At 43.2% G+C, this 19811-nt stretch overlaps 28 non-coding genes across 28 annotated transcripts; all 28 read left to right on the forward strand.

Moving 5' to 3' along the window:
• Positions 1–2611: 2611 nt before the first annotated feature.
• On the forward strand, positions 2612–2693 carry trnas-gcu (transfer RNA serine (anticodon GCU)). The gene has a single exon. It is a non-coding gene; the product is annotated as a tRNA-Ser (tRNA).
• A 479-nt stretch (positions 2694–3172) lies between these two features.
• trnas-gcu (transfer RNA serine (anticodon GCU)) lies at positions 3173–3254 on the forward strand. Its single transcript has one exon. It is a non-coding gene; the product is annotated as a tRNA-Ser (tRNA).
• Positions 3255–4294: 1040 nt separating this feature from the next.
• Positions 4295–4376, forward strand: trnas-gcu (transfer RNA serine (anticodon GCU)). Its single transcript has one exon. It is a non-coding gene; the product is annotated as a tRNA-Ser (tRNA).
• A 481-nt stretch (positions 4377–4857) lies between these two features.
• trnas-gcu (transfer RNA serine (anticodon GCU)) lies at positions 4858–4939 on the forward strand. Its single transcript has one exon. It is a non-coding gene; the product is annotated as a tRNA-Ser (tRNA).
• Positions 4940–5420: 481 nt separating this feature from the next.
• On the forward strand, positions 5421–5502 carry trnas-gcu (transfer RNA serine (anticodon GCU)). Its single transcript has one exon. It is a non-coding gene; the product is annotated as a tRNA-Ser (tRNA).
• Positions 5503–5983: 481 nt separating this feature from the next.
• trnas-gcu (transfer RNA serine (anticodon GCU)) lies at positions 5984–6065 on the forward strand. Its single transcript has one exon. It is a non-coding gene; the product is annotated as a tRNA-Ser (tRNA).
• Positions 6066–6669: 604 nt separating this feature from the next.
• Positions 6670–6751, forward strand: trnan-guu (transfer RNA asparagine (anticodon GUU)). Its single transcript has one exon. It is a non-coding gene; the product is annotated as a tRNA-Asn (tRNA).
• A 610-nt stretch (positions 6752–7361) lies between these two features.
• Positions 7362–7443, forward strand: trnas-gcu (transfer RNA serine (anticodon GCU)). The gene has a single exon. It is a non-coding gene; the product is annotated as a tRNA-Ser (tRNA).
• Positions 7444–7924: 481 nt separating this feature from the next.
• trnas-gcu (transfer RNA serine (anticodon GCU)) lies at positions 7925–8006 on the forward strand. The gene has a single exon. It is a non-coding gene; the product is annotated as a tRNA-Ser (tRNA).
• A 481-nt stretch (positions 8007–8487) lies between these two features.
• trnas-gcu (transfer RNA serine (anticodon GCU)) lies at positions 8488–8569 on the forward strand. Its single transcript has one exon. It is a non-coding gene; the product is annotated as a tRNA-Ser (tRNA).
• A 481-nt stretch (positions 8570–9050) lies between these two features.
• On the forward strand, positions 9051–9132 carry trnas-gcu (transfer RNA serine (anticodon GCU)). The gene has a single exon. It is a non-coding gene; the product is annotated as a tRNA-Ser (tRNA).
• Positions 9133–9613: 481 nt separating this feature from the next.
• trnas-gcu (transfer RNA serine (anticodon GCU)) lies at positions 9614–9695 on the forward strand. Its single transcript has one exon. It is a non-coding gene; the product is annotated as a tRNA-Ser (tRNA).
• Positions 9696–10177: 482 nt separating this feature from the next.
• On the forward strand, positions 10178–10259 carry trnas-gcu (transfer RNA serine (anticodon GCU)). The gene has a single exon. It is a non-coding gene; the product is annotated as a tRNA-Ser (tRNA).
• Positions 10260–10740: 481 nt separating this feature from the next.
• trnas-gcu (transfer RNA serine (anticodon GCU)) lies at positions 10741–10822 on the forward strand. The gene has a single exon. It is a non-coding gene; the product is annotated as a tRNA-Ser (tRNA).
• A 481-nt stretch (positions 10823–11303) lies between these two features.
• Positions 11304–11385, forward strand: trnas-gcu (transfer RNA serine (anticodon GCU)). The gene has a single exon. It is a non-coding gene; the product is annotated as a tRNA-Ser (tRNA).
• Positions 11386–11989: 604 nt separating this feature from the next.
• Positions 11990–12071, forward strand: trnas-gcu (transfer RNA serine (anticodon GCU)). The gene has a single exon. It is a non-coding gene; the product is annotated as a tRNA-Ser (tRNA).
• Positions 12072–12681: 610 nt separating this feature from the next.
• On the forward strand, positions 12682–12763 carry trnas-gcu (transfer RNA serine (anticodon GCU)). Its single transcript has one exon. It is a non-coding gene; the product is annotated as a tRNA-Ser (tRNA).
• A 481-nt stretch (positions 12764–13244) lies between these two features.
• trnas-gcu (transfer RNA serine (anticodon GCU)) lies at positions 13245–13326 on the forward strand. Its single transcript has one exon. It is a non-coding gene; the product is annotated as a tRNA-Ser (tRNA).
• Positions 13327–14366: 1040 nt separating this feature from the next.
• trnas-gcu (transfer RNA serine (anticodon GCU)) lies at positions 14367–14448 on the forward strand. Its single transcript has one exon. It is a non-coding gene; the product is annotated as a tRNA-Ser (tRNA).
• A 481-nt stretch (positions 14449–14929) lies between these two features.
• trnas-gcu (transfer RNA serine (anticodon GCU)) lies at positions 14930–15011 on the forward strand. Its single transcript has one exon. It is a non-coding gene; the product is annotated as a tRNA-Ser (tRNA).
• Positions 15012–15491: 480 nt separating this feature from the next.
• Positions 15492–15573, forward strand: trnas-gcu (transfer RNA serine (anticodon GCU)). Its single transcript has one exon. It is a non-coding gene; the product is annotated as a tRNA-Ser (tRNA).
• Positions 15574–16054: 481 nt separating this feature from the next.
• On the forward strand, positions 16055–16136 carry trnas-gcu (transfer RNA serine (anticodon GCU)). Its single transcript has one exon. It is a non-coding gene; the product is annotated as a tRNA-Ser (tRNA).
• A 480-nt stretch (positions 16137–16616) lies between these two features.
• Positions 16617–16698, forward strand: trnas-gcu (transfer RNA serine (anticodon GCU)). The gene has a single exon. It is a non-coding gene; the product is annotated as a tRNA-Ser (tRNA).
• Positions 16699–17178: 480 nt separating this feature from the next.
• trnas-gcu (transfer RNA serine (anticodon GCU)) lies at positions 17179–17260 on the forward strand. Its single transcript has one exon. It is a non-coding gene; the product is annotated as a tRNA-Ser (tRNA).
• Positions 17261–17741: 481 nt separating this feature from the next.
• trnas-gcu (transfer RNA serine (anticodon GCU)) lies at positions 17742–17823 on the forward strand. The gene has a single exon. It is a non-coding gene; the product is annotated as a tRNA-Ser (tRNA).
• A 481-nt stretch (positions 17824–18304) lies between these two features.
• On the forward strand, positions 18305–18386 carry trnas-gcu (transfer RNA serine (anticodon GCU)). The gene has a single exon. It is a non-coding gene; the product is annotated as a tRNA-Ser (tRNA).
• Positions 18387–18866: 480 nt separating this feature from the next.
• trnas-gcu (transfer RNA serine (anticodon GCU)) lies at positions 18867–18948 on the forward strand. Its single transcript has one exon. It is a non-coding gene; the product is annotated as a tRNA-Ser (tRNA).
• Positions 18949–19426: 478 nt separating this feature from the next.
• On the forward strand, positions 19427–19508 carry trnas-gcu (transfer RNA serine (anticodon GCU)). The gene has a single exon. It is a non-coding gene; the product is annotated as a tRNA-Ser (tRNA).
• The last annotated feature ends 303 nt before the right edge of the window (positions 19509–19811 follow it).

Here is a 19811-nt window from a genome sequence, read left to right on the forward strand (position 1 = left end):
CACTCGGCCTGACAAAACATTTGTTAAATGTCTCGATGGGATCGACACATGGCCCTGCCATTGCTCTACCTCACTTTCATTGATTTCAATCTGGGGTTTACATACAGCACAACATTTTTTTTTAGATCATTTGCCACTTTCAGAAAAACAGGATGAGGTGGCCATGTGTTAAGGCGTGGACTGCTGCTATCCATTATGCTCTGCATGCATGGGTTCGAATCCCATCCTCATCGTGTAACAATTAACATTCTGTGCTTTGTTTTGGCACTGGAAGATTTTGACTTTCACAACACTGGTAAAATTGCTGACTGCCACAGCGATAGCACAGGACTTGGTATCTGAGTGGTGAAGGCGATAACTGCATGTGTGGATTATAAACACCAACCTCTTTCACAAACATTTGTTATTTCCCTCTCTTACATGGCCCCACATGAAAATAGAATCCCTGCTCAGCCTCGAGCGACTAATAAGATTCAGGTATTGAAGAATAGCTTCACCCAAGGGCAACCTCAATGGTGGGATTTGAACCGACACCTCAACACACTTAATCAAGCCTTGAGACCACTCGGCCTGACAAACATTTGTTAAATGTCTCGATGGGATCGACCACATGGCCCTGCCATTGCTCTACTCACTTTCATTGATTTCAATCTGGGGTTTACATACAGCAACAACAATTTTTAAGATCATTTGCCAATTAAAAAAAAATCAGGTGAGGTGTCCGAGTGTTTAAGGCGATGGACTGCTAATCCATTATGCTCTGCATGCATGGGTTCGAATCCCATCCTCATCGTGTACATTTAAAATTCTGTGCTTTATTTTGGCACTGGTAGATTTTGACTTTCACAAACACTGGTAAAATTGCTGACTGCCACAGCGAGAGCACAGGACTTGGTATCTGAGTGGTGAAGGCGATGAACTGCATGTGTGGATTATAACACCAACCTCTTCACAAACATTTGTTATTTCCTCTCTTACATGCCCCACATGAAATAGAATCCCTGCTCAAGCCTCGAGCGACTAATAAGATTCAGGTATTGAAGAATAGCTTCACAAGGGCAACTCAATGGTGGGATTTGAACCGACACCTCACACACTTTAATCAAGCACTTGAGACCACTCGGCCTGACAAAACATTTGTTAAATGTCTCGATGGGATCGCACATGCCTGCCATTGCTCTACTGACTCAATGGTGGTTTGAACCGACACCTCACACACCTTTCAGCACTTGAGACCACTCGTCCTGACAAAACATTTGTTAAATGTCTCGATGGGACGCACATGGCCCTGCCATTTCTCTACCTCACTTTCATTGATTTCAATCTGGGGTTTACATACACAGCAAAACAATTTTTAAGATCATTCCACTTCAAAATAATCAGGATAGGTGCCGAGTGGTTAAGGCGATGGACTGCTAATCCATTATGCTCTGCATGCATGGGTTCGAATCCCATCCTCATCGTGTAACAATTAAATTCTGTGCTTTATTTTGGCACTGGTAGATTTTGACTTTCACAAACACTGGTAAAATTGCTGACTGCCACAGCGAGAGCACAGGACTTGGTATCTGAGTGGTGAAGGCGATGAACTGCATGTGTGGATTATAACACCCACCTCTTCACAAAACTTTGTTATTTCCTCTCTTACATGGCCCCACATGAAAATAGAATCCCTGCTCAAGCCTCGAGCGACTAATAAGATTCAGGTATTGAAGAATAGCTTCACCAAGGGCAACCTCAATGGTGGATTTGAACCGACACCTCAACACCTTAATCAAGCACTTGAGACCACTCGGCCTGACAAAACATTTGTTAAATGTCTCGATGGGATCGACACATGGCCCTGCCATTGCTCTACCTCACTTTCATTGATTTCAATCTGGGGTTTACATACAGCAACAACAGATTTTTAAGATCATTTGCCAATTAAAAAAAATCAGGTGGAGGTGGCCGAGTGGTTAAGGCGATGGACTGCTAATCCATTATGCTCTGCATGCATGGGTTCGAATCCCATCCTCATCGTGTAACAATTTAAATTCTGTGCTTTATTTTGGCACTGGTAGATTTTGACTTTCACAAACACTGGTAAAATTGCTGACTGCCACAGCGAGAGCACAGGACTTGGTATCTGAGTGGTGAAGGCGATGAACTGCATGTGTGGATTATAACACCAACCTCTTCACAAAATTTGTTATTTCCTCTCTTACATGGCCCCACATGAAAATAGAATCCCTGCTCAAGCCTCGAGCGACTAATAGATTCAGGTATTGAAGAATAGCTTCACCAAGGGCAACCTCAATGGTGGATTTGAACCGACACCTCAACACACTTAATCAAGCACTTGAGACCACTCGCCTGACAAACATGTTAAATGATGGATCGACACATGGTATTGCCACACCTCACCTCAATGGTGGGATTTGAACCGACACCTCAACACACTTAATCAAGCACTTGAGACCACTCGGCCTGACAAAACATTTGTTAAATGTCTCGATGGGATCGACACATGGCCCTGCCATTGCTCTACCTCACTTTCATTGATTTCAATCTGGGGTTTACATACAGCAAAAACAGATTTTTAAGATCATTTGCCACTTCAAAAATACAGGATGAGGTGGCCGAGTGGTTAAGGCGATGGACTGCTAATCCATTATGCTCTGCATGCATGGGTTCGAATCCCATCCTCATCGTGTAATAATTTAAATTCTGTGCTTTATTTTGGCACTGGAAGATTTTGACTTTCACAAACACTGGTAAAATTGCTGACTGCCACAGCGAGAGCACAGGACTTGGTATCTGAGTGGTGAAGGCGATGACTGCATGTGTGGATTATAACACCAACCTCTTCACAAAACATTTGTTATTTCCTCTCTTACATGGCCCCACATGAAAATAGAATCCCTGCTCAAGCCTCGAGCGACTAATAAGATTCAGGTATTGAAGAATAGCTTCACCAAGGGCAACCTCAATGGTGGGATTTGAACCGACACCTCAACACACTTAATCAAGCACTTGAGACCACTCGGCCTGACAAAACATTTGTTAAATGTCTCGATGGGATCGACACATGGCCCTGCCATTGCTCTACCTCACTTTCATTGATTTCAATCTGGGGTTTACATACAGCAACAACAGATTTTAAGATCATTTGCCAATTAAAAATAATCAGGATGAGGTGGCCGAGTGGTTAAGGCGATGGACTGCTAATCCATTATGCTCTGCATGCATGGGTTCGAATCCCATCCTCATCGTGTAACAATTTAAATTCTGTGCTTTATTTTGGCACTGGTAGATTTTGACTTTCACAAACACTGGTAAAATTGCTGACTGCCACAGCGAGAGCACAGGACTTGGTATCTGAGTGGTGAAGGCGATGAACTGCATGTGTGGATTATAACACCAACCTCTTCACAAAACATTTGTTATTTCCTCTCTTACATGGCCCCACATGAAAATAGAATCCCTGCTCAAGCCTCGCGACTAATAAGATTCAGGTATTGAAGAATAGCTTCACCAAGGGCAACCTCAATGGTGGGATTTGAACCGACACCTCAACACACTTAATCAAGCACTTGAGACCACTCGGCCTGACAAAACATTTGTTAAATGTCTCGATGGGATCGACACATGGCCCTGCCATTGCTCTACCTCACTTTCATTGATTTCAATCTGGGGTTTACATACAGCAACAACAGTTTTTTAAGATCATTTGCCAATTCAAAAAAAAGGATGAGGTGGCCGAGTGTTTAAGGCGATGGACTGCTAATCCATTATGCTCTGCATGCATGGGTTCGAATCCCATCCTCATCGTGTAACAATTAAAATTCTGTGCTTTATTTTGGCACTGGAAGATTTTGACTTTCACAAACACTGGTAAAATTGCTGACTGCCACAGCGAGAGCACAGGACTTGGTATCTGAGTGGTGAAGGCGATGAACTGCATGTGTGGATTATAACACCAACCTCTTCACAAAACATTTGTTATTTCCTCTCTTACATGGCCCCACATGAAAATAGAATCCCTGCTCAAGCCTCGAGCGACTAATAAGATTCAGGTATTGAAGAATAGCTTCACCAAGGGCAACCTCAATGGTGGGATTTGAACCGACACCTCAACACACTTAATCAAGCACTTGAGACCACTCGGCCTGACAAAACATTTGTTAAATGTCTCGATGGGATCGACACATGGCCCTGCCATTGCTCTACCTCACTTTCATTGATTTCAATCTGGGGTTTACATACAGCAACAACAGATTTTTAAGATCATTTGCCAATTCAAAAAAATCAGGATGAGGTGGCCGAGTGGTTAAGGCGATGGACTGCTAATCCATTATGCTCTGCATGCATGGGTTCGAATCCCATCCTCATCGTGTAACAATTTAAATTCTGTGCTTTATTTTGGCACTGGTAGATTTTGACTTTCACAAACACTGGTAAAATTGCTGACTGCCACAGCGAGAGCACAGGACTTGGTATCTGAGTGGTGAAGGCGATGAACTGCATGTGTGGATTATAACACCAACCTCTTCACAAAACATTTGTTATTTCCTCTCTTACATGGCCCCACATGAAAATAGAATCCCTGCTCAAGCCTCGAGCGACTAATAAGATTCAGGTATTGAAGAATAGCTTCACCAAGGGCAACCTCAATGGTGGGATTTGAACCGACACCTCAACACACTTAATCAAGCACTTGAGACCACTCGGCCTGACAAAACATTTGTTAAATGTCTCGATGGGATCGACACATGGCCCTGCCATTGCTCTACCTCACTTTCATTGATTTCAATCTGGGGTTTACATACAGCAACAACAGATTTTTAAGATCATTTGCCAATAAAAAAAAATCAGGGTGAGGTGGCCGAGTGGTTAAGGCGATGGACTGCTAATCCATTATGCTCTGCATGCATGGGTTCGAATCCCATCCTCATCGTGTAACAATTTAAATTCTGTGCTTTATTTTGGCACTGGTAGATTTTGACTTTCACAAACACTGGTAAAATTGCTGACTGCCACAGCGAGAGCACAGGACTTGGTATCTGAGTGGTGAAGGCGATGAACTGCATGTGTGGATTATAACACCAACCTCTTCACAAAACATTTGTTATTTCCTCTCTTACATGGCCCCACATGAAAATAGAATCCCTGCTCAAGCCTCGAGCGACTAATAAGATTCAGGTATTGAAGAATAGCTTCACCAAGGGCAACCTCAATGGTGGGATTTGAACCGACACCTCAACACACTTAATCAAGCACTTGAGACCACTCGGCCTGACAAAACATTTGTTAAATGTCTCGATGGGATCGACACATGGCCCTGCCATTGCTCTACCTCACTTTCACTGATTTCAATCTGGGGTTTACATACAGCAACAACAGTTTTTTAAGATCATTTGCCACTTCAAAAATAACAGGATGAGGTGGCCGAGTGGTTAAGGCGATGGACTGCTAATCCATTATGCTCTGCATGCATGGGTTCGAATCCCATCCTCATCGTGTAAAAATTTAAATTCTGTGCTTTATTTTGGCACTGGAAGATTTTGACTTTCACAAACACTGGTAAAATTGCTGACTGCCACAGCGAGAGCACAGGACTTGGTATCTGAGTGGTGAAGGCGATGAACTGCATGTGTGGATTATAACACCAACCTCTTCACAAAACATTTGTTATTTCCTCTCTTACATGGCCCCACATGAAAATAGAATCCCTGCTCAAGCCTCGAGCGACTAATAAGATTCAGGTATTGAAGAATAGCTTCACCAAGGGCAACCTCAATGGTGGGATTTGAACCGACACCTCAACACACTTAATCAAGCACTTGAGACCACTCGGCCTGACAAAACATTTGTTAAATGTCTCGATGGGATCGACACATGGCCCTGCCATTGCTCTACCTCACTTTCATTGATTTCAATCTGGGGTTTACATACAGCAAAAACAGATTTTTAAGATCATTTGCCACTTCAAAAATAACAGGATGAGGTGGCCGAGTGGTTAAGGCGATGGACTGCTAATCCATTATGCTCTGCATGCATGGGTTCGAATCCCATCCTCATCGTGTAACAATTTAAATTCTGTGCTTTATTTTGGCACTGGTAGATTTTGACTTTCACAAACACTGGTAAAATTGCTGACTGCCACAGCGAGAGCACAGGACTTGGTATCTGAGTGGTGAAGGCGATGAACTGCATGTGTGGATTATAACACCAACCTCTTCACAAAACATTTGTTATTTCCTCTCTTACATGGCCCCACATGAAAATAGAATCCCTGCTCAAGCCTCGAGCGACTAATAAGATTCAGGTATTGAAGAATAGCTTCACCAAGGGCAACCTCAATGGTGGGATTTGAACCGACACCTCAACACACTTAATCAAGCACTTGAGACCACTCGGCCTGACAAACATTTGTTAAATGTCTCGATGGGATCGACACATGGCCCTGCCATTGCTCTACCTCACAATGGTGGGATTTGAACCGACACCTCAACACACTTAATCAAGCACTTGAGACCACTCGGCTGACAAAACATTTGTTAAATGTCTCGATGGGATCGACACATGGCCCTGCCATTGCTCTACCTCACTTTCATTGATTTCAATCTGGGGTTTACATACAGCAACAACAGATTTTTAAGATCATTTGCCAATTAAAAAAAATCAGGTGAGGTGGCCGAGTGGTTAAGGCGATGGACTGTTAATCCATTATGCTCTGCATGCATGGGTTCGAATCCCATCCTCATCGTGTAACAATTTAAATTCTGTGCTTTATTTTGGCACTGGTAGATTTTGACTTTCACAAACACTGGTAAAATTGCTGACTGCCACAGCGAGAGCACAGGACTTGGTATCTGAGTGGTGAAGGCGATGAACTGCATGTGTGGATTATAACACCAACCTCTTCACAAAACATTTGTTATTTCCTCTCTTACATGGCCCCACATGAAAATAGAATCCCTGCTCAAGCCTCGAGCGACTAATAAGATTCAGGTATTGAAGAATAGCTTCACCAAGGGCAACCTCAATGGTGGGATTTGAACCGACACCTCAACACACTTAATCAAGCACTTGAGACCACTCGGCCTGACAAAACATTTGTTAAATGTCTCGATGGGATCGACACATGGCCCTGCCATTGCTCTACCTCACTTTCATTGGTGGGATTTGAACCGACACCTCAACACACTTAATCAAGCACTTGAGACCACTCGGCCTGACAAAACATTTGTTAAATGTCTCGATGGGATCGACACATGGCCCTGCCATTGCTCTACCTCACTTTCATTGATTTCAATCTGGGGTTTACATACAGCAACAACAGATTTTTAAGATCATTTGCCAATTAAAAAAATCAGGGTGAGGTGGCCGAGTGGTTAAGGCGATGGACTGCTAATCCATTATGCTCTGCATGCATGGGTTCGAATCCCATCCTCATCGTGTAACAATTTAAATTCTGTGCTTTATTTTGGCACTGGTAGATTTTGACTTTCACAAACACTGGTAAAATTGCTGACTGCCACAGCGAGAGCACAGGACTTGGTATCTGAGTGGTGAAGGCGATGAACTGCATGTGTGGATTATAACACCAACCTCTTCACAAAACATTTGTTATTTCCTCTCTTACATGGCCCCACATGAAAATAGAATCCCTGCTCAAGCCTCGAGCGACTAATAAGATTCAGGTATTGAAGAATAGCTTCACCAAGGGCAACCTCAATGGTGGGATTTGAACCGACACCTCAACACACTTAATCAAGCACTTGAGACCACTCGGCCTGACAAAACATTTGTTAAATGTCTCGATGGGATCGACACATGGCCCTGCCATTGCTCTACCTCACTTTCATTGATTTCAATCTGGGGTTTACATACAGCAACAACAGATTTTTAAGATCATTTGCCACTTCAAAAATAACAGGATGAGGTGGCCGAGTGGTTAAGGCGATGGACTGCTAATCCATTATGCTCTGCATGCATGGGTTCGAATCCCATCCTCATCGTGTAATAATTTAAATTCTGTGCTTTATTTTGGCACTGGTAGATTTTGACTTTCACAAACACTGGTAAAATTGCTGACTGCCACAGCGAGAGCACAGGACTTGGTATCTGAGTGGTGAAGGCGATGAACTGCATGTGTGGATTATAACACCAACCTCTTCACAAAACATTTGTTATTTCCTCTCTTACATGGCCCCACATGAAAATAGAATCCCTGCTCAAGCCTCGAGCGACTAATAAGATTCAGGTATTGAAGAATAGCTTCACCAAGGGCAACCTCAATGGTGGGATTTGAACCGACACCTCAACACACTTAATCAAGCACTTGAGACCACTCGGCCTGACAAAACATTTGTTAAATGTCTCGATGGGATCGACACATGGCCCTGCCATTGCTCTACCTCACTTTCATTGATTTCAATCTGGGGTTTACATACAGCAAAAACAGATTTTTAAGATCATTTGCCACTTCAAAAATAACAGGATGAGGTGGCCGAGTGGTTAAGGCGATGGACTGCTAATCCATTATGCTCTGCATGCATGGGTTCGAATCCCATCCTCATCGTGTAACAATTTAAATTCTGTGCTTTATTTTGGCACTGGTAGATTTTGACTTTCACAAACACTGGTAAAATTGCTGACTGCCACAGCGAGAGCACAGGACTTGGTATCTGAGTGGTGAAGGCGATGAACTGCATGTGTGGATTATAACACCAACCTCTTCACAAAACATTTGTTATTTCCTCTCTTACATGGCCCCACATGAAAATAGAATCCCTGCTCAAGCCTCGAGCGACTAATAAGATTCAGGTATTGAAGAATAGCTTCACCAAGGGCAACCTCAATGGTGGGATTTGAACCGACACCTCAACACACTTAATCAAGCACTTGAGACCACTCGGCCTGACAAAACATTTGTTAAATGTCTCGATGGGATCGACACATGGCCCTGCCATTGCTCTACCTCACTTTCATTGATTTCAATCTGGGGTTTACATACAGCAACAACAGTTTTTTAAGATCATTTGCCACTTCAAAAATAACAGGATGAGGTGGCCGAGTGGTTAAGGCGATGGACTGCTAATCCATTATGCTCTGCATGCATGGGTTCGAATCCCATCCTCATCGTGTAATAATTTAAATTCTGTGCTTTATTTTGGCACTGGTAGATTTTGACTTTCACAAACACTGGTAAAATTGCTGACTGCCACAGCGAGAGCACAGGACTTGGTATCTGAGTGGTGAAGGCGATGAACTGCATGTGTGGATTATAACACCAACCTCTTCACAAAACATTTGTTATTTCCTCTCTTACATGGCCCCACATGAAAATAGAATCCCTGCTCAAGCCTCGAGCGACTAATAAGATTCAGGTATTGAAGAATAGCTTCACCAAGGGCAACCTCAATGGTGGGATTTGAACCGACACCTCAACACACTTAATCAAGCACTTGAGACCACTCGGCCTGACAAAACATTTGTTAAATGTCTCGATGGGATCGACACATGGCCCTGCCATTGCTCTACCTCACTTTCATTGATTTCAATCTGGGGTTTACATACAGCAAAAACAGATTTTTAAGATCATTTGCCACTTCAAAAATAACAGGATGAGGTGGCCGAGTGGTTAAGGCGATGGACTGCTAATCCATTATGCTCTGCATGCATGGGTTCGAATCCCATCCTCATCGTGTAATAATTTAAATTCTGTGCTTTATTTTGGCACTGGTAGATTTTGACTTTCACAAACACTGGTAAAATTGCTGACTGCCACAGCGAGAGCACAGGACTTGGTATCTGAGTGGTGAAGGCGATGAACTGCATGTGTGGATTATAACACCAACCTCTTCACAAAACATTTGTTATTTCCTCTCTTACATGGCCCCACATGAAAATAGAATCCCTGCTCAAGCCTCGAGCGACTAATAAGATTCAGGTATTGAAGAATAGCTTCACCAAGGGCAACCTCAATGGTGGGATTTGAACCGACACCTCAACACACTTAATCAAGCACTTGAGACCACTCGGCCTGACAAAACATTTGTTAAATGTCTCGATGGGATCGACACATGGCCCTGCCATTGCTCTACCTCACTTTCATTGATTTCAATCTGGGGTTTACATACAGCAACAACAGATTTTTAAGATCATTTGCCAATTCAAAAAAAATCAGGATGAGGTGGCCGAGTGGTTAAGGCGATGGACTGCTAATCCATTATGCTCTGCATGCATGGGTTCGAATCCCATCCTCATCGTGTAACAATTTAAATTCTGTGCTTTATTTTGGCACTGGTAGATTTTGACTTTCACAAACACTGGTAAAATTGCTGACTGCCACAGCGAGAGCACAGGACTTGGTATCTGAGTGGTGAAGGCGATGAACTGCATGTGTGGATTATAACACCAACCTCTTCACAAAACATTTGTTATTTCCTCTCTTACATGGCCCCACATGAAAATAGAATCCCTGCTCAAGCCTCGAGCGACTAATAAGATTCAGGTATTGAAGAATAGCTTCACCAAGGGCAACCTCAATGGTGGGATTTGAACCGACACCTCAACACACTTAATCAAGCACTTGAGACCACTCGGCCTGACAAAACATTTGTTAAATGTCTCGATGGGATCGACACATGGCCCTGCCATTGCTCTACCTCACTTTCACTGATTTCAATCTGGGGTTTACATACAGCAACAACAGTTTTTTAAGATCATTTGCCACTTCAAAAATAACAGGATGAGGTGGCCGAGTGGTTAAGGCGATGGACTGCTAATCCATTATGCTCTGCATGCATGGGTTCGAATCCCATCCTCATCGTGTAAAAATTTAAATTCTGTGCTTTATTTTGGCACTGGAAGATTTTGACTTTCACAAACACTGGTAAAATTGCTGACTGCCACAGCGAGAGCACAGGACTTGGTATCTGAGTGGTGAAGGCGATGAACTGCATGTGTGGATTATAACACCAACCTCTTCACAAAACATTTGTTATTTCCTCTCTTACATGGCCCCACATGAAAATAGAATCCCTGCTCAAGCCTCGAGCGACTAATAAGATTCAGGTATTGAAGAATAGCTTCACCAAGGGCAACCTCAATGGTGGGATTTGAACCGACACCTCAACACACTTAATCAAGCACTTGAGACCACTCGGCCTGACAAAACATTTGTTAAATGTCTCGATGGGATCGACACATGGCCCTGCCATTGCTCTACCTCACTTTCATTGATTTCAATCTGGGGTTTACATACAGCAACAACAGTTTTTTAAGATCATTTGCCACTTCAAAAATAACAGGATGAGGTGGCCGAGTGGTTAAGGCGATGGACTGCTAATCCATTATGCTCTGCATGCATGGGTTCGAATCCCATCCTCATCGTGTAACAATTTAAATTCTGTGCTTTATTTTGGCACTGGTAGATTTTGACTTTCACAAACACTGGTAAAATTGCTGACTGCCACAGCGAGAGCACAGGACTTGGTATCTGAGTGGTGAAGGCGATGAACTGCATGTGTGGATTATAACACCAACCTCTTCACAAAACATTTGTTATTTCCTCTCTTACATGGCCCCACATGAAAATAGAATCCCTGCTCAAGCCTCGAGCGACTAATAAGATTCAGGTATTGAAGAATAGCTTCACCAAGGGCAACCTCAATGGTGGGATTTGAACCGACACCTCAACACACTTAATCAAGCACTTGAGACCACTCGGCCTGACAAAACATTTGTTAAATGTCTCGATGGGATCGACACATGGCCCTGCCATTGCTCTACCTCACTTTCAATGATTTGAACCGACACCTCAACACACTTAATCAAGCACTTGAGACCACTCGGCCTGACAAACATTTGTTAAATGTCTCGATGGGATCGACACATGGCCCTGCCATTGCTCTACCTCACTTTCATTGATTTCAATCTGGGGTTTACATACAGCAACAACAGATTTTTAAGATCATTTGCCAATTAAAAAAATCAGGGTGAGGTGGCCGAGTGGTTAAGGCGATGGACTGCTAATCCATTATGCTCTGCATGCATGGGTTCGAATCCCATCCTCATCGTGTAACAATTTAAATTCTGTGCTTTATTTTGGCACTGGTAGATTTTGACTTTCACAAACACTGGTAAAATTGCTGACTGCCACAGCGAGAGCACAGGACTTGGTATCTGAGTGGTGAAGGCGATGAACTGCATGTGTGGATTATAACACCAACCTCTTCACAAAACATTTGTTATTTCCTCTCTTACATGGCCCCACATGAAAATAGAATCCCTGCTCAAGCCTCGAGCGACTAATAAGATTCAGGTATTGAAGAATAGCTTCACCAAGGGCAACGTCAATGGTGGGATTTGAACCGACACCTCAACACACTTAATCAAGCACTTGAGACCACTCGGCCTGACAAAACATTTGTTAAATGTCTCGATGGGATCGACACATGGCCCTGCCATTGCTCTACCTCACTTTCAATGGTGGGATTTGAACCGACACCTCAACACACTTAATCAAGCACTTGAGACCACTCGGCCTGACAAAACATTTGTTAAATGTCTCGATGGGATCGACACATGGCCCTGCCATTGCTCTACCTCACTTTCATTGATTTCAATCTGGGGTTTACATACAGCAACAACAGATTTTTAAGATCATTTGCCAATTCAAAAAATCAGGATGAGGTGGCCGAGTGGTTAAGGCGATGGACTGCTAATCCATTATGCTCTGCATGCATGGGTTCGAATCCCATCCTCATCGTGTAACAATTTAAATTCTGTGCTTTATTTTGGCACTGGTAGATTTTGACTTTCACAAACACTGGTAAAATTGCTGACTGCCACAGCGAGAGCACAGGACTTGGTATCTGAGTGGTGAAGGCGATGAACTGCATGTGTGGATTATAACACCAACCTCTTCACAAAACATTTGTTATTTCCTCTCTTACATGGCCCCACATGAAAATAGAATCCCTGCTCAAGCCTCGAGCGACTAATAAGATTCAGGTATTGAAGAATAGCTTCACCAAGGGCAACCTCAATGGTGGGATTTGAACCGACACCTCAACACACTTAATCAAGCACTTGAGACCACTCGGCCTGACAAAACATTTGTTAAATGTCTCGATGGGATCGACACATGGCCCTGCCATTGCTCTACCTCACTTTCATTGATTTCAATCTGGGGTTTACATACAGCAAAAACAGATTTTTAAGATCATTTGCCACTTCAAAAATAACAGGATGAGGTGGCCGAGTGGTTAAGGCGATGGACTGCTAATCCATTATGCTCTGCATGCATGGGTTCGAATCCCATCCTCATCGTGTAACAATTTAAATTCTGTGCTTTATTTTGGCACTGGTAGATTTTGACTTTCACAAACACTGGTAAAATTGCTGACTGCCACAGCGAGAGCACAGGACTTGGTATCTGAGTGGTGAAGGCGATGAACTGCATGTGTGGATTATAACACCAACCTCTTCACAAAACATTTGTTATTTCCTCTCTTACATGGCCCCACATGAAAATAGAATCCCTGCTCAAGCCTCGAGCGACTAATAAGATTCAGGTATTGAAGAATAGCTTCACCAAGGGCAACCTCAATGGTGGGATTTGAACCGACACCTCAACACACTTAATCAAGCACTTGAGACCACTCGGCCTGACAAAACATTTGTTAAATGTCTCGATGGGATCGACACATGGCCCTGCCATTGCTCTACCTCACTTTCATTGATTTCAATCTGGGGTTTACATACAGCAACAACAGATTTTTAAGATCATTTGCCAATTCAAAATACAGTATGAGGGGACCGAGTGGTTAAGGCGATGGACTGCTAATCCATTATGCTCTGCATGCATGGGTTCGAATCCCATCCTCATCGTGTAAAATTTAAATTCTGTGCTTTATTTTGGCACTGGTAGATTTTGACTTTCACAAACACTGGTAAAATTGCTGACTGCCACAGCGAGAGCACAGGACTTGGTATCTGAGTGGTGAAGGCGATGAACTGCATGTGTGGATTATAACACCAACCTCTTCACAAAACATTTGTTATTTCCTCTCTTACATGGCCCCACATGAAAATAGAATCCCTGCTCAAGCCTCGAGCGACTAATAAGATTCAGGTATTGAAGAATAGCTTCACCAAGGGCAACCTCAATGGTGGGATTTGAACCGACACCTCAACACACTTAATCAAGCACTTGAGACCACTCGGCCTGACAAAACATTTGTTAAATGTCTCGATGGGATCGACACATGGCCCTGCCATTGCTCTACCTCACTTTCATTGATTTCAATCTGGGGTTTACATACAGCAACAACAGATTTTTAAGATCATTTGCCACTTCAAAAAAACAGGATGAGGTGGCCGAGTGGTTAAGGCGATGGACTGCTAATCCATTATGCTCTGCATGCATGGGTTCGAATCCCATCCTCATCGTGTAACAATTTAAATTCTGTGCTTTATTTTGGCACTGGAAGATTTTGACTTTCACAAACACTGGTAAAATTGCTGACTGCCACAGCGAGAGCACAGGACTTGGTATCTGAGTGGTGAAGGCGATGAACTGCATGTGTGGATTATAACACCAACCTCTTCACAAAACATTTGTTATTTCCTCTCTTACATGGCCCCACATGAAAATAGAATCCCTGCTCAAGCCTCGAGCGACTAATAAGATTCAGGTATTGAAGAATAGCTTCACCAAGGGCAACCTCAATGGTGGGATTTGAACCGACACCTCAACACACTTAATCAAGCACTTGAGACCACTCGGCCTGACAAAACATTTGTTAAATGTCTCGATGGGATCGACACATGGCCCTGCCATTGCTCTACCTCACTTTCATTGATTTCAATCTGGGGTTTACATACAGCAACAACAGTTTTTTAAGATCATTTGCCACTTCAAAAATAACAGGATGAGGTGGCCGAGTGGTTAAGGCGATGGACTGCTAATCCATTATGCTCTGCATGCATGGGTTCGAATCCCATCCTCATCGTGTAACAATTTAAATTCTGTGCTTTATTTTGGCACTGGAAGATTTTGACTTTCACAAACACTGGTAAAATTGCTGACTGCCACAGCGAGAGCACAGGACTTGGTATCTGAGTGGTGAAGGCGATGAACTGCATGTGTGGATTATAACACCAACCTCTTCACAAAACATTTGTTATTTCCTCTCTTACATGGCCCCACATGAAAATAGAATCCCTGCTCAAGCCTCGAGCGACTAATAAGATTCAGGTATTGAAGAATAGCTTCACCAAGGGCAACCTCAATGGTGGGATTTGAACCGACACCTCAACACACTTAATCAAGCACTTGAGACCACTCGGCCTGACAAAACATTTGTTAAATGTCTCGATGGGATCGACACATGGCCCTGCCATTGCTCTACCTCACTTTCATTGATTTCAATCTGGGGTTTACATACAGCAACAACAGTTTTTTAAGATCATTTGCCACTTCAAAAAAACAGGATGAGGTGGCCGAGTGGTTAAGGCGATGGACTGCTAATCCATTATGCTCTGCATGCATGGGTTCGAATCCCATCCTCATCGTGTAACAATTTAAATTCTGTGCTTTATTTTGGCACTGGAAGATTTTGACTTTCACAAACACTGGTAAAATTGCTGACTGCCACAGCGAGAGCACAGGACTTGGTATCTGAGTGGTGAAGGCGATGAACTGCATGTGTGGATTATAACACCAACCTCTTCACAAAACATTTGTTATTTCCTCTCTTACATGGCCCCACATGAAAATAGAATCCCTGCTCAAGCCTCGAGCGACTAATAAGATTCAGGTATTGAAGAATAGCTTCACCAAGGGCAACCTCAATGGTGGGATTTGAACCGACACCTCAACACACTTAATCAAGCACTTGAGACCACTCGGCCTGACAAAACATTTGTTAAATGTCTCGATGGGATCGACACATGGCCCTGCCATTGCTCTACCTCACTTTCATTGATTTCAATCTGGGGTTTACATACAGCAACAACAGTTTTTTAAGATCATTTGCCACTTCAAAAATAACAGGATGAGGTGGCCGAGTGGTTAAGGCGATGGACTGCTAATCCATTATGCTCTGCATGCATGGGTTCGAATCCCATCCTCATCGTGTAACAATTTAAATTCTGTGCTTTATTTTGGCACTGGAAGATTTTGACTTTCACAAACACTGGTAAAATTGCTGACTGCCACAGCGAGAGCACAGGACTTGGTATCTGAGTGGTGAAGGCGATGAACTGCATGTGTGGATTATAACACCAACCTCTTCACAAAACATTTGTTATTTCCTCTCTTACATGGCCCCACATGAAAATAGAATCCCTGCTCAAGCCTCGAGCGACTAATAAGATTCAGGTATTGAAGAATAGCTTCACCAAGGGCAACCTCAATGGTGGGATTTGAACCGACACCTCAACACACTTAATCAAGCACTTGAGACCACTCGGCCTGACAAAACATTTGTTAAATGTCTCGATGGGATCGACACATGGCCCTGCCATTGCTCTACCTCACTTTCATTGATTTCAATCTGGGGTTTACATACAGCAACAACAGTTTTTTAAGATCATTTGCCACTTCAAAAAAACAGGATGAGGTGGCCGAGTGGTTAAGGCGATGGACTGCTAATCCATTATGCTCTGCATGCATGGGTTCGAATCCCATCCTCATCGTGTAACAATTTAAATTCTGTGCTTTATTTTGGCACTGGAGATTTTGACTTTCACAAACACTGGTAAAATTGCTGACTGCCACAGCGAGAGCACAGGACTTGGTATCTGAGTGGTGAAGGCGATGAACTGCATGTGTGGATTATAACACCAACCTCTTCACAAAACATTTGTTATTTCCTCTCTTACATGGCCCCACATGAAAATAGAATCCCTGCTCAAGCCTCGAGCGACTAATAAGATTCAGGTATTGAAGAATAGCTTCACCAAGGGCAACCTCAATGGTGGGATTTGAACCGACACCTCAACACACTTAATCAAGCACTTGAGACCACTCGGCCTGACAAAACATTTGTTAAATGTCTCGATGGGATCGACACATGGCCCTGCCATTGCTCTACCTCACTTTCATTGATTTCAATCTGGGGTTTACATACAGCAACAACAGTTTTTTAAGATCATTTGCCACTTCAAAAATAACAGGATGAGGTGGCCGAGTGGTTAAGGCGATGGACTGCTAATCCATTATGCTCTGCATGCATGGGTTCGAATCCCATCCTCATCGTGTAACAATTTAAATTCTGTGCTTTATTTTGGCACTGGAAGATTTTGACTTTCACAAACACTGGTAAAATTGCTGACTGCCACAGCGAGAGCACAGGACTTGGTATCTGAGTGGTGAAGGCGATGAACTGCATGTGTGGATTATAACACCAACCTCTTCACAAAACATTTGTTATTTCCTCTCTTACATGGCCCCACATGAAAATAGAATCCCTGCTCAAGCCTCGAGCGACTAATAAGATTCAGGTATTGAAGAATAGCTTCACCAAGGGCAACCTCAATGGTGGGATTTGAACCGACACCTCAACACACTTAATCAAGCACTTGAGACCACTCGGCCTGACAAAACATTTGTTAAATGTCTCGATGGGATCGACACATGGCCCTGCCATTGCTCTACCTCACTTTCATTGATTTCAATCTGGGGTTTACATACAGCAACAACAGTTTTTTAAGATCATTTGCCACTTCAAAAATAACAGGATGAGGTGGCCGAGTGGTTAAGGCGATGGACTGCTAATCCATTATGCTCTGCATGCATGGGTTCGAATCCCATCCTCATCGTGTAACAATTTAAATTCTGTGCTTTATTTTGGCACTGGAAGATTTTGACTTTCACAAACACTGGTAAAATTGCTGACTGCCACAGCGAGAGCACAGGACTTGGTATCTGAGTGGTGAAGGCGATGAACTGCATGTGTGGATTATAACACCAACCTCTTCACAAAACATTTGTTATTTCCTCTCTTACATGGCCCCACATGAAAATAGAATCCCTGCTCAAGCCTCGAGCGACTAATAAGATTCAGGTATTGAAGAATAGCTTCACCAAGGGCAACCTCAATGGTGGGATTTGAACCGACACCTCAACACACTTAATCAAGCACTTGAGACCACTCGGCCTGACAAAACATTTGTTAAATGTCTCGATGGGATCGACACATGGCCCTGCCATTGCTCTACCTCACTTTCATTGATTTCAATCTGGGGTTTACATACAGCAACAACAGTTTTTTAAGATCATTTGCCACTTCAAAAAAAACAGGATGAGGTGGCCGAGTGGTTAAGGCGATGGACTGCTAATCCATTATGCTCTGCATGCATGGGTTCGAATCCCATCCTCATCGTGTAACAATTAAATTCTGTGCTTTATTTTGGCACTGGAAGATTTTGACTTTCACAAACACTGGTAAAATTGCTGACTGCCACAGCGAGAGCACAGGACTTGGTATCTGAGTGGTGAAGGCGATGAACTGCATGTGTGGATTATAACACCAACCTCTTCACAAAACATTTGTTATTTCCTCTCTTACATGGCCCCACATGAAAATAGAATCCCTGCTCAAGCCTCGAGCGACTAATAAGATTCAGGTATTGAAGAATAGCTTCACCAAGGGCAACCTCAATGGTGGGATTTGAACCGACACCTCAACACACTTAATCAAGCACTTGAGACCACTCGGCCTGACAAAACATTTGTTAAATGTCTCGATGGGATCGACACATGGCCCTGCCATTGCTCTACCTCACTTTCATTGATTTCAATCTGGGGTTTACATACAGCAACAACAGTTTTTTAAGATCATTTGCCACTTCAAAAAAAACAGGATGAGGTGGCCGAGTGGTTAAGGCGATGGACTGCTAATCCATTATGCTCTGCATGCATGGGTTCGAATCCCATCCTCATCGTGTAACAATTAAATTCTGTGCTTTATTTTGGCACTGGAAGATTTTGACTTTCACAAACACTGGTAAAATTGCTGACTGCCACAGCGAGAGCACAGGACTTGGTATCTGAGTGGTGAAGGCGATGAACTGCATGTGTGGATTATAACACCAACCTCTTCACAAAACATTTGTTATTTCCTCTCTTACATGGCCCCACATGAAAATAGAATCCCTGCTCAAGCCTCGAGCGACTAATAAGATTCAGGTATTGAAGAATAGCTTCACCAAGGGCAACCTCAATGGTGGGATTTGAACCGACACCTCAACACACTTAATCAAGCACTTGAGACCACTCGGCCTGACAAAACATTTGTTAAATGTCTCGATGGGATCGACACATGGCCCTGCCATTGCTCTACCTCACTTTCATTGATTTCAATCTGGGGTTTACATACAGCAACAACAGTTTTTTAAGATCATTTGCCAATTCAAAAAGCAGGATGAGGTGGCCGAGTGGTTAAGGCGATGGACTGCTAATCCATTATGCTCTGCATGCATGGGTTCGAATCCCATCCTCATCGTGTAACAATTTAAATTCTGTGCTTTATTTTGGCACTGGAAGATTTTGACTTTCACAAACACTGGTAAAATTGCTGACTGCCACAGCGAGAGCACAGGACTTGGTATCTGAGTGGTGAAGGCGATGAACTGCATGTGTGGATTATAACACCAACCTCTTCACAAAACATTTGTTATTTCCTCTCTTACATGGCCCCACATGAAAATAGAATCCCTGCTCAAGCCTCGAGCGACTAATAAGATTCAGGTATTGAAGAATAGCTTCACCAAGGGCAACCTCAATGGTGGGATTTGAACCGACACCT

Source organism: Oncorhynchus kisutch, unplaced genomic scaffold (genome assembly GCF_002021735.2).
Source record: "Oncorhynchus kisutch isolate 150728-3 unplaced genomic scaffold, Okis_V2 scaffold2025, whole genome shotgun sequence".
Classification (NCBI taxonomy): domain Eukaryota; kingdom Metazoa; phylum Chordata; class Actinopteri; order Salmoniformes; family Salmonidae; genus Oncorhynchus; species Oncorhynchus kisutch.